The 16,512-nt window shown below is 41.2% G+C and overlaps 1 protein-coding gene across 2 annotated transcripts in view; it reads left to right on the top strand.

The window, feature by feature from the left end:
• The window catches only part of BAZ1A (bromodomain adjacent to zinc finger domain 1A), a 3,222,221-nt gene that overhangs the window by 2,356,249 nt on the left and 849,460 nt on the right, over positions 1–16,512 (top strand). The window lies entirely within an intron of this gene.

Here is a 16,512-nt window from a genome sequence, read left to right as displayed (position 1 = left end):
AAGTCAAGGAACCTTTGGGAAAGTAAGTTTGAGCACAAGTAATTTACCCAGTCAATGGATGGTAGTAAGTTGCCCAAAATCATGGTGTTCGGATGCATCTTGATAGACTCAAGTAGATCCAAATAGGCAGATTGCGTGTCCTGATTCATGGAGGGGGGTCCTGTAGCTGGCAGTGAGTTGGAATGGTATCCTACCAACAGTGAATTGCACCTGAAGTATCTCCAGGGAGTCATGCTGTTTAACCAATCTGGAGGTTTATTTATCTTTAATAAATATTGATACACACCACCTTCTTTAGTTTTCATGTTTCAGTTTAAGTTCTGAACGTATGACAGGAGGTGTATCCTGGTATGGCTGGGGTGCTCTCTACAGCCCTGAACCAGGTCTCTGTGACTGTACAAATGTCTGCATCTTCCAAGGTGAGGACTGCTTCCAGTGAGTGCAGTTTCATGTTAAGACTCCTAGTTGTTTAGTAGCATAACCTTGAGGTTGGTTTTAGATGGAGTTTTTACGTTGGGAATTTTGCCCTTGACAGACTGTCTAAAGAAGGCAATATGGTGGTGGAAAGAGCCTTAGCCAGTAGACTAAATCCCAGGGGTGACAGATGACAATCTCTTCCAAAGTATGGAGGTCTGTCGGTCATGTAATCCCAGGATGATAGCTGCTGGATTCCCTTAGAATGACACCAGAAAATGAGCCAGTTATTGAAGTCAATACTTCTTTTTTGTTTGTAGTGAGGCGTCATTCTAGGTGAAGGTAAAATGCTGCTTAAGCCTAGGGACTTACCTGCCTGAGACATTTAATGCGAGAGCTCAGTCATGTATCTCTTCATATAATCCAGAGAGGTACGTTTCAAGTTGTTCACACTAATATGGATTATAACGGAGTCATAACAGTACCTGTTGTTGAGAGACTTAAGTGCATGTGTGATATGGCAAATCTTAGCACCTGCCAGATAGCAGTCTGTGACCTTTTCCCTTATCCTGCCTGATGAGAAGGGCATCTGTGTGTCTCATGATGGAATCCGACTATGCCTGTGCTTGATTTTGTGTTTTGCCTTATGGGCTTGACAGATGAGAGACTGGTATGTGAGCTATTATGTGTATTGTGTTCTGTAGAGGAAGTATTCTGTGTTGTGTGCTTGTGTTTGTGTTTGAGAGGTTGTAGTATGTCTGTTGTGTTAGGGTGATGTAGGAGGTGAGGTGTGCATGCTGACAAACCTATTCATTATCATATGTACTGAATGGTATGTGTGAGAGAGAGCATGAATTTGAGGTTGTTAATACAGTTGCATCTCTCACATGCCGAGTTTGTGTGGACTAGGAGTAGAGTGTTTTCAGTGAACATGAGGCAGTTGTTACAGTGCCTTAGGATGCCCATGTTGACCAAGCTGGAGAAGATGTGGGAAATTGTCCATCCATAGTGTAAAGAAAATTTATAAGGTCAGGAAAAGAGGTCACACTTAGGAATGGCTAGTGGGTGAGTGCTGTTTGTACTTCTGAGGCTAGGCTTAGTGTTCCACCTGATAGTAGAGCAGGGCCATGAAAAACCTCTAGAAGACAACGAGCAAAATGTTTGTGTCGATTACCACCAACGGTAACCACCGGTACATGCAGTGCACATTGGTGCGCTGCATGCAAACAAGTGCAAACACGGGACTTAAAACAAGAAATAGCCCTTTTAACTCAAACTAGCCAATAAGGATGTGCTCTCTCTCTCTCTGAGCACTAGTCCAGTCGCCCTTGATTAGATGGAACCCAGACAGCACTCGCCTCCCACAAGGGTGCAGAAGGGCCTTCACCAACAAGGATGGCTGGAATTTGATGCTCAGAAGTTGCAATACAGAGTCAGAAATAGCAAGCCTGGAACTGGACTACACTACAGCTGAACTAGTACAGTATACAATAAAATGTGGCAAAAATATTTCGGATAATTCAAACAGACAGAAGAATGCAAATACAAATTAAAAATGCAAATTTAATTAAAAATACAAATTAAGCCAAGTGCAAGAATAATGCACTGGTTCGGCGCCTGCAGCTATACAAAACACATTGGCTTTAAATTTCAAATTATTGAGCATGTGGACGTTTTTGAACTGGAAGGAGACATCCCTAATCTTTTATAAAAAAATGTTAACTACTGTGGCAGCTGAAACTGAACTGTCTTAGAAAACTGGGGCTTAATTATTATTGCTCTATAAAAAGCATACTGGATCTCAGAAAACTGCCCCCTGTTAAAAGACTGATATGGGACTGATTAATACTGACATTACTGGCTTATATTGTGTTTAAAAAAATATCAGAAACACGGTTTACTTTTTTTGGCACTTGGTGTTATAAAGGACATACTTCAGGGGGCTCATGTATACATTAATCATTTTTTATGGCTGCGCATTAAATGCTACTTTTGGTTTTAAACTGAATGCTATATTTTTCCTTTTAGGCAGTGAAAGTCTGATGGTGCACACAATTTGCATGGGTCTAGTCTTTTTACTGTTTTAAAGGTTGCAGTTACTCTTGAGTGCAGTCTTACACTCTCAAGCTGTTTTCTTAGATGCCATAACAGATCTCCATGTCCTTAGTGCTTTATTTATTTTTTTAACATTTATCACTGTATTTCTAGCTTTGCATTTATTTTTGTTTTTCATAGGTTCATACTAGGCTATCTGCCCTAGGGCAATTATAAGCCTAGCCCGATTCTGTATGGCTTATGCCACCCCTTGATTTGAGTATACTGTGCCCTTTTTAAGGTTTAGTTTACTGTGCCTCTGTCTAATAGTGACACGGGAGTAATCCCTGGGACAAACCTATAATCCCCCATCCACCTATTGAGATTCTTCTTGAAGAGATTCAGTGAGGTGCTCTGCCTCACATGAACTGGAATTCTATTCCAGAGCGAAGGGAGCCTCTGGGTTATGAACCTGTCCCTCCAGCAAGTTCTGTTTATTTCTGTGCTGAGGTTCAAGTCCCTCGAGCATGTGGCTCTAAGGGATTTAGATATACTGAGGTGGAGCATGTCCATTAATTCTGGATTTGACATAGCTTTGTATGTCAGGCATAGATCGCCTCGAAGTAGGCGGTATGCAACTGAGTAGAGCTGGAGTTTTTTTAACCGAGCAGCATATGGCATCTGTTTGAGACCCTTGATCCTCTTGGTGAGATACTTTTGGGGTCTTTCCAATTGCTGCAGGTGTCGGGTAAGGTACATCCCAAAAGGGGCATTGTATTCTATGATGGGCCTGATGAGGGATGAATAAAGGGGCATGATTACCTCTCTTGATCTAGATGTGAAACCCTTCGTGATGAGGTGGGCTATGTATTAGGTCTTTCTAACCACTTTGGCAATGTGGTTTTCAAAGGAGAGATTGCTATCAACTTGGGTCCCCAGGTCTCTAATAACTTTCTCAGTACTTAATGGGTTTCCGCCTATGTGGTAATTTGTTGGCACATTGTTTTTGCCAAAGGGTATGACTATACATTTTTTGGCATTTAGCTTTAAACCATGGTGCTGGCACCAGTTATATCTGTCTCTGTGAGACCTTTCTGAAGGATGTTTGTGTCAGCTGGAGAGTTTATTATGGCGTCCAGTTTGCAGTCGTCTGCGAACTTGGTGAGCCATAGTCCTCCCACGTTTGCCTGTACCTCGGAAAAGTATATACCGAACAAGAGTGGTCCCAGGACAGAACCCTGTGGGACGCCACTTGTGACCGGTTTCGAGTCTGACATGGCTCCAACAACTCTCACTCTGTGGGTTCTGTCTTTGAGCCAGTTTGCGACCCATCTTGTGACATAGGGGTTTATATTTAAGCTGGATAGCTTATCTATGATGCCCAAGTGGGGTATTGTGTCAAACGCCTTTGCAAGGTCCAGATAGGCTGTGTGGACTACCTTCCCCTTCATCTATGGCTTTGGTGACTGTTTTGAAGAAGTCAACCAGGTTCAAAAGGCAGGATCTGCCCTTGACAAAGCCGAACTGGGTAGGATCTAATGTCTGTAGGTCCCCAATGTCTTTGTTTATGAGCTCCATGATGATCCTCTCCATAGCCTTGCAGACTAAGCTAGTCAGGCTTATGGGGCGATAGATGTTCATTGTGCATACAGCTGCAGTCATAACAGATGGGTTATCCTGCCATCAGGCGGGTCCTCGGTCGGCCGAATTCCAAAGTCTAGGTCTGGCATCGGATGTCGTCGCTTCTTCCCTGACGTCAGTGCGGCAGGGGTATAAAACAACCAGCCGACACCATTTTCTTCAGTCTTTCTTGCCGCGTGGTGCCCGAAGCAGAAGCAGTTCGCAAGTGCCGGTCGGCCAGCTCCTGAGATTACGAATATTTTTCTACCGAAGTCTTCTTGAAAGCTAAGTACCCCGTTGGGGAAACTTTTCTTGCCTCAGACCGATGTCAGACAAAGTTAATAATTGCATTTCATGTGGGAAGCAAATACCGCATAAGGATTTCCATTCCCTCTGCATTCCTTGCTTAGACCCAGACCACGAAGTCTCGGCCTGTCGTTTTTGTGCTACATTCAACAGACGCACTATTAAGCGTCGGGCGGAGTTCGCCCAACACTATTTTGGCAAAAAGTTTAATTACATTATGTCGTCGGATACTCCGACTCCAGTTTTGAATAAAAGACTCAAAGATAAGGACCGACATACAAGGTCCGCGACTTCTATCGACACCACGCTAAAGCCGACTACAGGTGCTCCAGTTCTCAGTGAGGCGCCTACGCAGCCCCCGACTACCGATGACACTTCCTTAGTGGTGTCTTCTGTGCCCGAGGTCGCAGGCTCCTCGGCCCACACCCCAATTACAGATACCGACGCCACTCTTGACGGGGAAACTCAGAGTTTAGACAGGCCTGCCACCTCTCAAGGTGTCTTCAGGCCTTCTTCTTTTTTCATTAAGGCTTTCACTAAATCTAAAGCAGCCATGCATACTAAAAGACAAGCTCCACAGAGCCCCTCTCAAGGCCCCATGCCTAAAAAACAGATGCTCAAAATGGCTGAGGATTTGATTACTCTTATCAGGGGTTCTCAACCCCCCTTGGACAAAAGGCCCAGAGTGGAGGAAGAATACCCTTCCTCGGACCAGGCCTCCATTACTTCAGAACATTCTGAAGACCAGGAATATTCATACTCCCCTTTTGAAGATTCTGATGCAGAGGAGTCCATTCCCTCTGTCTCCCCCCTGAGGACTATTCTTTTGGGGAAACCTTGCATACCTTGAGGGAACACTTCCACTGGGAAGGTCAAGATTACTCAGACTCCAAGAAAAGGCTCAGGGATTTCCTCTTGCTTCCTCAGCACAGGCCTCTGGCTATCCCTCCTGTCTTAGACATACTAGATGATGTGTATTCAGAGGCCAGCCTTAACCCAGACTCTTTACCTCCAGCTCCAGTCAAGCCTGACAGGTATTACCGGGTTCCTGATTCACACCAATTCCTATACAAAAGCCATGTGGCTGACCCAGAAACTGTTTCACAGGGTCTCAAGGGAATTAAGGCCTCCACTGCCAAAAATCCATTACCTTCAGAGAGAGATTCCAGAGCTTTAGAAAGGTGGGGGGAAAAAGGTATACACCTCGGCCACTTTAACTATGAGGGCATTAAACTGTCAGTTGCATATGTTAAAGTATCAACGGTTTTTGTTATCTCAGTTGAAAAGCAAAATGTCACAACCTGAACTACCAGACTTGAAGGAGTTGCAGGATTTGTTGCATAGTGCAGAACAAGTGGGTAAACATACCTTGCAATGTGGTTTTGATGCTTTAGAGGCCTCATGTAGAGCTGCTGTTACAGGATCAGTCATACGTAGACATGCTTGGCTCAAAGAGCAAACCTTACCAGATCATGTCAAAGCTAAATTACTAGATGCACCTCGTCAAAAAGATGTATTGTTTGGTGTTAAAGCTGAGGAGGTATTAAAGAAAATGGAGGAAAAGGCAAAATCAATGCAAACAGTGAAAGATTTCCTACAGGTACAACCTCCACGTTTCAGTAGAAATTGGCCTTCAAAAAATTGGTCCTTTCCAGCCACAGACAGAGACCACAAAGAGGTAGATACAGGCGCCCGAGGGGTAGAGGGCAATCTCAAGGATCATTTAGAGGCAGACAATGGCAAGCACCTACACCAAGTAGTGGAGAGGATAGATCACAGCCATTCACAAAGGAGAACCAATGACTTTCCCCTTTGCATGCCAAGTAAAGCTCTAATGGCAGCACCTTTAGGTGGAAAACTGGCATTATTTTCGAAAAATTGGCATATTGTCACAAAAGACAAATGGATCCTGGACATTGTAGACAGAGGCTACAGATTCCACTTTCATTCCCTTCCAAAAATGACAGGCATGCCAAACCTGCCACAAAATCAAAGGGCAGAGGCACAAAAACAAATTTCAGCTCTCATGGACATGAAAGCTATTCAAGAGGTACCTGCAAAAGAACAGGGTCAAGGTCTTTATTCCAGACTATTCCTGGTACCAAGGAAGGACAAAGATTGGAGACCTATTTTGGACCTATCCATCCTAAACACATATTTACTCGTACCAAAATTCAAGATGCTCATATTACAGCAGCTTCTTCCCATGCTGGGCAAGGAGTCTTGGCTGGTAACATTGGACCTCAAGGAGGCATACCTGCATGTCCCTATCAGACAAGATTGCAGAAGATACCTCAGATTTCTTGCAGGTTCAACTCATTATCAATTCTCTGCGTTGCCCTTTGGCTTATCTACTGCGCCCAGAGTGTTCACGAAATGCCTGGCATCAGTAATTGCCTTCTGCAGACTTCAAGGGATACAAATATACCCATATTTGGACGACTGCCTGATCCAAGCGGACAGCAAGCACATGCTTCTGAAACACCTGGCATTTGTAATAATGTTGTTGAACTCTCTGGGATACACAGTCAACAAAAAGAAATCAAGACTAATACCCTCTCAAACAATAATTTTCCTGGGTGCCAGCTTGAATACAAACACCCAGATGGCCTACCTCACGCCAGAGAAACAAGGGCAACTAACTCAATACTACAGAAAACTGGCAACCTTCACCAGGCTGACTGCAAGGAAAATCCTGCAGGCTCTGGGATTCATGGCATCTTGCATCCTGCTAATCCCATGTGCAAAGCTGCATATGAGGAAACTTCAGTGGTACCTAAAAAACTTATTGTCTCAACACAGCCACATTTGGGAAACAATTATACCACTGATTCCATGCCTCCAAAAGGAATTTCTGTGGTTAACTCAAGCATGCCAAAGAAACATAGGTCTCCCATTCTGCTTGCCTCAAGCAAATCAAATCATCACAACAGACTCCTCGGACTACGCCTGGGTGGCGCACATGACAGATCAGTGCATTCAGGGCAAATGGTCCCAAAAAGAAAAGCACCTACACATCGATCAAAAGGAAATGCTAGCAGTGAAAAATGCTATTATGGCTTTCAAAGACCTACTGCATCCAGGCCAGCTATTGATAAGGACAGACAACACCATAGTGATGTGGTACATAAACAGGGAGGGAACCCATTCATATCCCCTGTGCAGGCTAGCCATGTCTCTTTGGAGCATGGCTCTGGAATTACAAATCCAACTTCAAACACGATTCCTGCCAGGCAAGGAAAACACGCTGGCAGACAACCTAAGGAGAAATATGACAGATCCACACGAATGGAAGTTGCATCCTCAAGTTTTTACAAAGATAATTCAAGCATGGGGAAGGCCAGACATAGATCTCTTTGCTACCCACAGAAATTACCAATTGACAAAATTCTGCTCAAGGACCTATCATCCACAGGCCTGGAAAGTGGACGCACTCTCTTTCAGTTGGACAACAATGACAGTTTATGCCTTTCCATCGCTTCCTCTGCTGCCCAAAGTTCTATTAAAAGCCAGAGCAGACAGACCAAAGATGATTCTCATTCCTCCAGACTGGCTAAGACAACACTGGTACCCACTCCTGAGGAGCCTGACGCATTCCCCACCATGGATCCTGCCTCTAATGCCTCTTCTGTTGACACAGCACAACTTCAAAACTCTTCAGAGTCAGCTGAAAATACTCAGTCTAGCCACATGGAGGATTCCTTAAATTCACAACAGACCCTACTCTCCAAGGAGGTGCAGGATGTCATTTTGGAGGCCAGAAGGCCTTCTACTAGAAAAGCCTACTCCGCAAAATGGAAACGGTTTTGTGCCTGGAATCAGAAGAATGGTCAGAATCCTGGAATACTGAATTTACCTCAAATATTACAGTACCTAGCTGAGATGCTAAGCAGTGGACTTTCATTCTCCTCCATCAAAATCCATGCCTCAGCCATTTCTGCTCCATACAACACTGATCCTCCTTTATTCTCTCACCCTCTCTTAAGACAGTTCCTCAGAGGGGCTAAGAATATAAAACCCCCAAGGAAGCAACCAGTACCTGCTTGGGACCTCAATTTCATTCTAGAAAAACTGACCCTGCCTCCATTTGAGCCAGCTGCTTCAACAGAACTGCAATATTTGTCATGGAAAACAGCCTTCCTTCTGGCTATCACCTCAGCACGCAGGGTTTCGGAACTACAAGCCCTCATGGCTGTGCAGCCTTTCATCATTTTCCATCAGGACAGAGTTTCCTTACGAACCAACCCTTCCTTTATGCCAAAGGTATTATCCAAGGTAGCCTTGAATCAGGCTATCCACTTACCTACCTTTTACCCTAATCCACAAAACAAAGGGGAGAGACTACTACATTCCTTGGACATTCACAGACAGCTTGGTTATTATTTGGACAGAACAAAGCCGTTCAGAAAATCAGAGCAACTCTTTGTGTCCTATGCTACAGGTGCTCAAGGGAAGGCTATTTCCAAACAGGCAATCTCAAAATGGATAGCTCACTGCATATGCTTTTGTTATTCTTTTCATGGTAAAACTGTACCTACAGGCATCAGATCTCACTCCACAAGGGCCACAGCTACCTCTGCAGCTTTCCTCAGGGGGGTTCCTACCAAAGATGTTTTGGAAGCAGCTACTTGGAGTTCTGTACATACTTTCTCCAAGCACTATCACCTACCATTATACTCCAAATCTAGAGCGGGCTTTGCCACTGCAGTCTTGCAGGGCATCCTTGCTCCTCCTAGTTCCACTTAATGCCTACCACCCCTTTTTTAGCTTTGGGATTCTACCCATCTGTTATGACTGCAACTGTATGCACGATGAACATAGTACAGTTTTGTACCTACCATAAATGTAGATGTTAGAGTGCTAATACAGCTGCAGTCCAGGTTTCCCTCCCTCCTTCCCCTCTTGGGACAGGCCTAATGGCTAACACCTCCTCATACAACCTGATTGGGGTATTCTTTTATGGTGTATTTGCTTGCAACCGCTGTTTTTTGATTATATTGCATTGCATTATTACATAAATTTATGTTTTGCCTTCCTTCTGGGGGCACCTGACATCTGGGGCAAGAAAAACTGAAGAAAATGGCGTTGGCTGGTTCTTTTATACCCCTGCTGCACTGATGTCAGGGAAGAAGCGACGACATCCGACGCCGGACCTAGACTTTGGAATTCGGCCGACCGAGGACCCGCCTGACGGCAGGATAACCCATCTGTTATGACTACAGCTGTATTAGCACTCGAACATCTGCATTTATGGATGGTACAAAACTGTACTTTTCCAGGGTCCGTAGAGGCTCCACCTTTGTGGAGTGGGACCACTGTTGCTGTACGCCATTCTGTGGGCACATATCCTGTAGTGAGGCTGAGATTGTATAGCTGTTTTATTTGAGGGATTAGTTCCTCTTGGAGTTCATGTAGGACGCAACCTGGGACGCCATCTGGTCCCATGGAAGCAGTGTTTTTTGCTTTGGAGAGGGCAGCCTTCACTTGAGCATCAGAGATGTTTGGGAGGCAGCCCTCTGCCGGGATAGATACTTGCTCTTTTGGGGGGGGGGGTGGAGAAGTTGGCACTGAACCTGTCTGCCAGGATATTGGCGATGTCTGTGGGTTCAGTGTATTTTTTGTCGTTTAGAATCAACTCAGAACAAGTCTGGGAGTTGCATCAAAAATAAAAGAAAGCCAGCACCCTGGAGAATCTAAATATAATGATTTATTTTAAACAGTAAACTAGACCGGTTTCAGCACAAGGCTTTCCTCAGTAGTACATAGAAAGATAACTGGGTCATGGTCTTATATAACTTCAACCAATTAGATTCATGACTTCATTTCCTGTGGTTGAAAAAAAGCAAAAAGAAGTTATAATAAATTATCACAATTAATCACATTCCAAATATAGAAATTGATATACATCTATTCAAAAATGTCAGATTAGTGTTGTTATATAGCATAGTAATGCAAAATCAAATTGTTCATATATATATGTAGCATGAAAAAATACAAATAAAATGAGCATAATGATGGAATAACTGAAAAGGAATGGTGAATAAAATGGTTATATGTACAATATAGTAACATTAACAATTTTACAAAATAGTTGGACTGACTAGTAATTACTAGAAAGTCATAATTTGTCATTTAATCCTGGGGAAAAAAGCCCCCCAAGTTTTATTATCCACCTCCTTTCTTTTTTGTTAAGAATGTCATGCCACCCTACCTTGAAGGTTCTGTTGCCAATGATGCGATCAATGATGGTAAATGAAAATTTTGCAGTGGAATGTTTGGTTGTGTGTCTATATAGCGCATTGGTTATTCTCTAGTTCCTGATATCCCCTAAGTGTTCTGAAATTCTGATACGAAACTGTCTAGATGTTTGGCCAATGTAAAAAGCCTGACAAGTGCATGTGGCTAGGTAGACTATCCAGTCTGAACTGCAATTACCAAAGAATTCAATGTTGAATATTTGTCCTGTGTTTTTGCTGGTGAAGCTAGTGGTCTTGAAAATGTAGCTGCAAAAGCTGCAGTGGCCACAAGGGTAAATGCCAGTTAGTTTGTCCCCTGTGAGTGTCCTTTGTATAAGGTTGTCATTCCTTGGGTTTGTTCTTTTATAATGAGAAAAGTGAGAACACAGTGATTTACCCTTTCTATATGAGAAATAGCATCGTTCCCCTAAGTAATTCTCCAAAAGGGGGGTGCGAATTGAGTATGTTCCAATGGTTGTTGATGATATTAATCAAATTCCTGCTATTCCGGCCGTAGGTCGTAACAAATCTACATAAGTTGGAACCATCGTCTCTTTTTCTTCTGTTATATTTTAAAAGAGAATCTCTAGATTCGATATTACTGGATTGAATGGCTGAGTGGATGATTTGCGGTGAGTACCCCCTAGATAAAAATCTCTTTAAGTCAGTTTGATGTTTCGTAAGGTCATCATGTGAGGAACATATTCTTTTTATCCTCAGAAACTGGGATTTTGGAATATTTTTGGTGATATGTTTGGGATGGAAGCTCTCCGCATGCAAAAGAATATTGAATTGTGGGAATTTTCTATAGACAGATGTTTGAAGTGTATTATCTGTTTGTCTTGTTAAATGAACATCCAAGAAATTAATTTCATTCAAATGATGTTCCTCCATAAATTCAATACCCCAGATATTCCCGTTCAAATATTCCATGAATTCCTGGAGGTATTCATTACCTCCCTTCCAAACCAGCCAAAAATCGTCCAGGTACCTTCTCCATATGTCGATTTCTGGTAAGTATATGTTGTGCATTGGATTGTATATGATGATTTCTTCTATGTAGCCCATGAAAAGGTCTGCATAGATGGGTGCAAAGGATGCACCCATGGCTGTTCCTTGGAGTTGCCAATAACAATCCTGTTGGAAATAGAACACATTTTTGGTCAAAATGTGTTCAGCCATACATACTATGAGCGTATTCATTCCTGGCGGATATAGATTTGATTTGTTAAGCCAAAATTCCAATGCCATCAGACCTGCCCAGTGAGGAATACTAGTATATAAGGATGATACATCCAAGGTACACATGAGCCAATCCGGATCCAGCTGTGATTCTTTGACTATCTGCAGGAATTCAGTAGTGTCCTGTATTCTTGCACGAATCTGTGTGAGTAGTGGTTTCAATTTCTCAGTAAGAAAGGCCGATAGGGGTTCCGTAAGTGAACCAATGCCAGATACAATTGGTCTGCCGGGCGGTTGTTGTATGGATTTGTGAATTTTTGGTAAAAGATATAGGTATTGTTTTGCAGGCTCTTTGACTGTCAGATGTGTTTTGATTTTCTCTGAAATTATACCAGCCTCAACTGCCTGTTCCAAAAATTGATTTATTTCCGTTTGAAAACAAGGTGTAGGATCAATGTCCATCTTCATGTAATGGTGATGATTGGATAACTGTCTGTAACCTTCACTTTGATAGTAATCATTGTCCATAACCACAACCGCACCCCCTTTGTCTGCAGGAATAATGACAATATCTGTATTGTTTTTAAGTTGTGTAAGAGCTAGTTGTTCCTGTTGTGAAAGATTATTTCTCATAATATCTGTGGAACTAAAGTGAAAATGTATATCCTTGATGACTGCCTGCTGAAAAACAGCGACATGTTTGTCCATGGGAGGGGTAAAAGAAGATTTATGAAATCTAAAATCAGATGATCTTTGAGTGTCATCGATTTTATCCTGTTGTTGGAAAAATATTCTGAGGTTAATCTTTCTACAAAACTCTACAGTGTCAGATACCAAGGAGCTTTCATCAATAAAGAAACCAGGAATAAAACCGAGGCCTTTATTCAATAAAGCATGTTGTTCATCAGATAAAACATATTTTGAGATGTTAAGTACATTAGTATGTTCTTCATTTACTTCACTACTGACATGAAAAGTTCTTCTAAACTTGTGACCCCTGTGTTTCCTGCCTGCTCTGTGTTTCTTACCCCTAAAGGGGTTTCAGCTGTTCTTCCCCTTTTGGCATTTGGAGAATCGCCAGCAATGGGTATGTCTGTGTCTGTAGTGGAGGATTCCTCACCAGATGTAATATAACCTGTACCTGTCTTTTTTAAGATAGACCGAGGTCTTTTTTTACGTACAAAAGGCACATTCTTGGTGCCCTGAGCAAACCTGACACCCTTCTGTGATTCAAATTGTCTGCCCTTTTCATAGTCTTCCTTATCACGGGCAAATTTATGCAATTTCTTGCTTTTAAGGTTATTTTCCAAGGTAGATACTTCCTTGGCTAACTTGCTCAAACAATCTCTAAAATTTGTGTTGTCCTCAAATTGTTTGAGATTATGGCAAGTTTTTTCTACTTCCACTATGTTTGCTTGTACAGTTCTGTCATAAAATGATGATAGTATATTAACCCTGGCCATAGCAGCTTCTTGTTGCGCTGTTTGCCATTCTTTAAGCAAAACATCATCTGGTGTAGCAACCAGTGGTTGTATTTTACATCTCAGTCCTCTGGGGGATATGTTTTGCACTTGATAAGCTTTAAACAATTTATGATGCCAAATATTTGTTCTTAGTACTTTAATTTGTTTACCAAGCTTGTAGAAAGAGTTTTCGCAACCGTCAACTGGATCTATTCTGTCCAAATTTTGTATGTCACTTGAATCAGTGCCAATACCAAAGATTTTTAAATCATCCTTGTCGGAGCATAGGCCTAATAGTAATTTCTGAAGATCCATGACAATAGGTTGCTGGAACTTGTGAAGAAATGGAATCCGAATTATGAGCAAAACTAAGATTGTGAGAGCAAGTTAGGAAGGAAGTAATTTAAAAAAGTGTCAAAAATTTTGAATCACAGAAGAGTGCAGATTTGAAGTACACCTTTAAAAAAAAGGAGTGTATAAAGAAGTATGTTTGACAGGTTCATAAGATTCAATATATAGCTTGAAAAAACTGTATTTGGGTTATATAAAAATTATGGCGAAAACCCAAAATATAATATTTGTTCTGATCATACCCAAGAATATGTTGAAAAAAGAAAAAAAAGGACTATGCTATTGTTACTGTGTCACAAATCTTAATATTTATAAGGTCTATCACTAGCTAAACAATTGGCATAACCATTGAGCACAATTTCTACCTTAATATATACAGGAGTGTAATTAATATAAAAAAGCACAGGAAATTCACTAATTAAGTTTTGAGACAAAAAAGATGACAGTGGGGTCAAATATTCAATATTCAGCATATAATAATTCTTGTCCTTAAATATTTTCAAATTAGACAAAAGTGAGATTAAGAACTTGAAAAAGTATTTATGAAAAATCAAGAGTTTGTCCCAAAAATGCAGTGGTTGGCATGCCCTGTCAACATATATAAAAGTATAATAGATCAACTACAATAGTGTGTAAAAAAATATATAAAGCCAAACTGTTGTAAGACAAGGCTAAAACTGCCATAGCAAACTCTGAATGGTATATTTGGTCCTTAATGGTAGTGACCCAATATGTTATGACTTATTATGATATCATATTCAAACATCCCCTTATAGTTACCATATGATTGTTAAAACATCAATATGGGTAGTTAGAATGTCTGACACAGACAAAATAACCTAGTTGTTTGAAAATATGAAATTGTAATAGCTTGACTAGAGCCACTCTAATAAGTGTCCAAAATTAGTTATATTAATATAATAACTCACTTGTTAATGTGATATATTCAACACTATGGTAATACAATCCAGTATAAGTAAGAAGGCATGATAGTATGTTAGAGATATAGATTCGGATTCCATTTCTTCACAAGTTCCAGCAACCTATTGTCATGGATCTTCAGAAATTACTATTAGGCCTATGCTCCGACAAGGATGATTTTAAAATCTTTGGTATTGGCACCGATTCAAGTGACATACAAAATTTGGACAGAATAGATCCAGTTGACGGTTGCGAAAACTCTTTCTACAAGCTTGGTAAACAAATTAAAGTACTAAGAACAAATATTTGGCATCATAAATTGTTTAAAGCTTATCAAGTGCAAAACATATCCCCCAGAGGACTGAGATGTAAAATACAACCACTGGTTGCTACACCAGATGATGTTTTGCTTAAAGAATGGCAAATAGCGCAACAAGAAGCTGCTATGGCCAGGGTTAATATACTATCATCATTTTATGAGAGAACTGTACAAGCAAACATAGTGGAAGTAGAAAAAACTTGCCATAATCTCAAACAATTTGAGGACAACACAAATTTTAGAGATTGTTTGAGCAAGTTAGCCAAGGAAGTATCTACCTTGGAAAATAACCTTAAAAGCAAGAAATTGCATAAATTTGCCCGTGATAAGGAAGATTATGAAAAGGGCAGACAATTTGAATCACAGAAGGGTGTCAGGTTTGCTCAGGGCACCAAGAATGTGCCTTTTGTACGTAAAAAAAGACCTCGGTCTATCTTAAAAAAGACAGGTACAGGTTATATTACATCTGGTGAGGAATCCTCCACTGCAGAGACAGACATACCCATTGCTGGCGATTCTCCAAATGCCAAAAGGGGAAGAACAGCTGAAACCCCTTTAGGGGTAAGAAACACAGAGCAGGCAGGAAACACAGGGGTCACAAGTTTAGAAGAACTTTTCATGTCAGTAGTGAAGTAAATGAACATACTAATGTACTTAACATCTCAAAATATGTTTTATCTGATGAACAACATGTTTTATTGAATAAAGGCCTCGGGTTTATTCCTGGTTTCTTTATTGATGAAAGCTCCTTGGTATCTGACACTGTAGAGTTTTGTAGAAAGATTAACCTCAGAATATTTTTCCAACAACAGGATAAAATCGATGACACTCAAAGATCATCTGATTTTAGATTGCATAAATCTTCTTTTACCCCTCCCATGGACAAACATGTTGCTGTTTTTCAGCAGGCAGTCATCAAGGATATACATTTTCACTTTAGTTCCACAGATATTATGAGAAATAATCTTTCACAACAGGAACAACTAGCTCTTACACAACTTAAAAACAATACAGATATTGTCATTATTCCTGCAGACAAAGGGGGTGCGGTTGTGGTTATGGACAATGATTACTATCAAAGTGAAGGTTACAGACAGTTATCCAATCATCACCATTACATGAAGATGGACATTGATCTTACACCTTGTTTTCAAACGGAAATAAATCAATTTTTGGAACAGGCAGTTGAGGCTGGTATAATTTCAGAGAAAATCAAAACACATCTGACAGTCAAAGAGCCTGCAAAACAATGCCTATATCTTTTACCAAAAATTCACAAATCCATACAACAACCGCCCGGCAGACCAATTGTATCTGGCATTGGTTCACTTACGGAACCCCTATCGGCCTTTCTTACTGAGAAATTGAAACCACTACTCACACAGATTCGTGCAAGAATACAGGACACTACTGAATTCCTGCAGATAGTCAAAAAATCACAGCTGGATCCGGATTGGCTCATGTGTACCTTGGATGTATCATCCTTGTATATTAGTATTCCTCACTGGGCAGGTCTGATGGCATTGGAATTTTGGCTTAACAAATCAAATCTATATCCGCCAGGAATGAATACGCTCATAGTATGTATGGCTGAACACATTTTGACCAAAAATGTGTTCTATTTCCAACAGGATTGTTATTGGCAACTCCAAGGAACAGCCATGGG

This window comes from Protopterus annectens, chromosome 6.part0, assembly GCF_019279795.1.
Source record: "Protopterus annectens isolate FY-2018-M chromosome 6.part0, PAN1.0, whole genome shotgun sequence".
In the NCBI taxonomy this organism is placed as follows: Eukaryota; Metazoa; Chordata; order Ceratodontiformes; family Protopteridae; genus Protopterus; species Protopterus annectens.
Note: the sequence above shows the minus strand (reverse complement) of the source record. Positions and strands in the feature narration are given on the sequence as shown.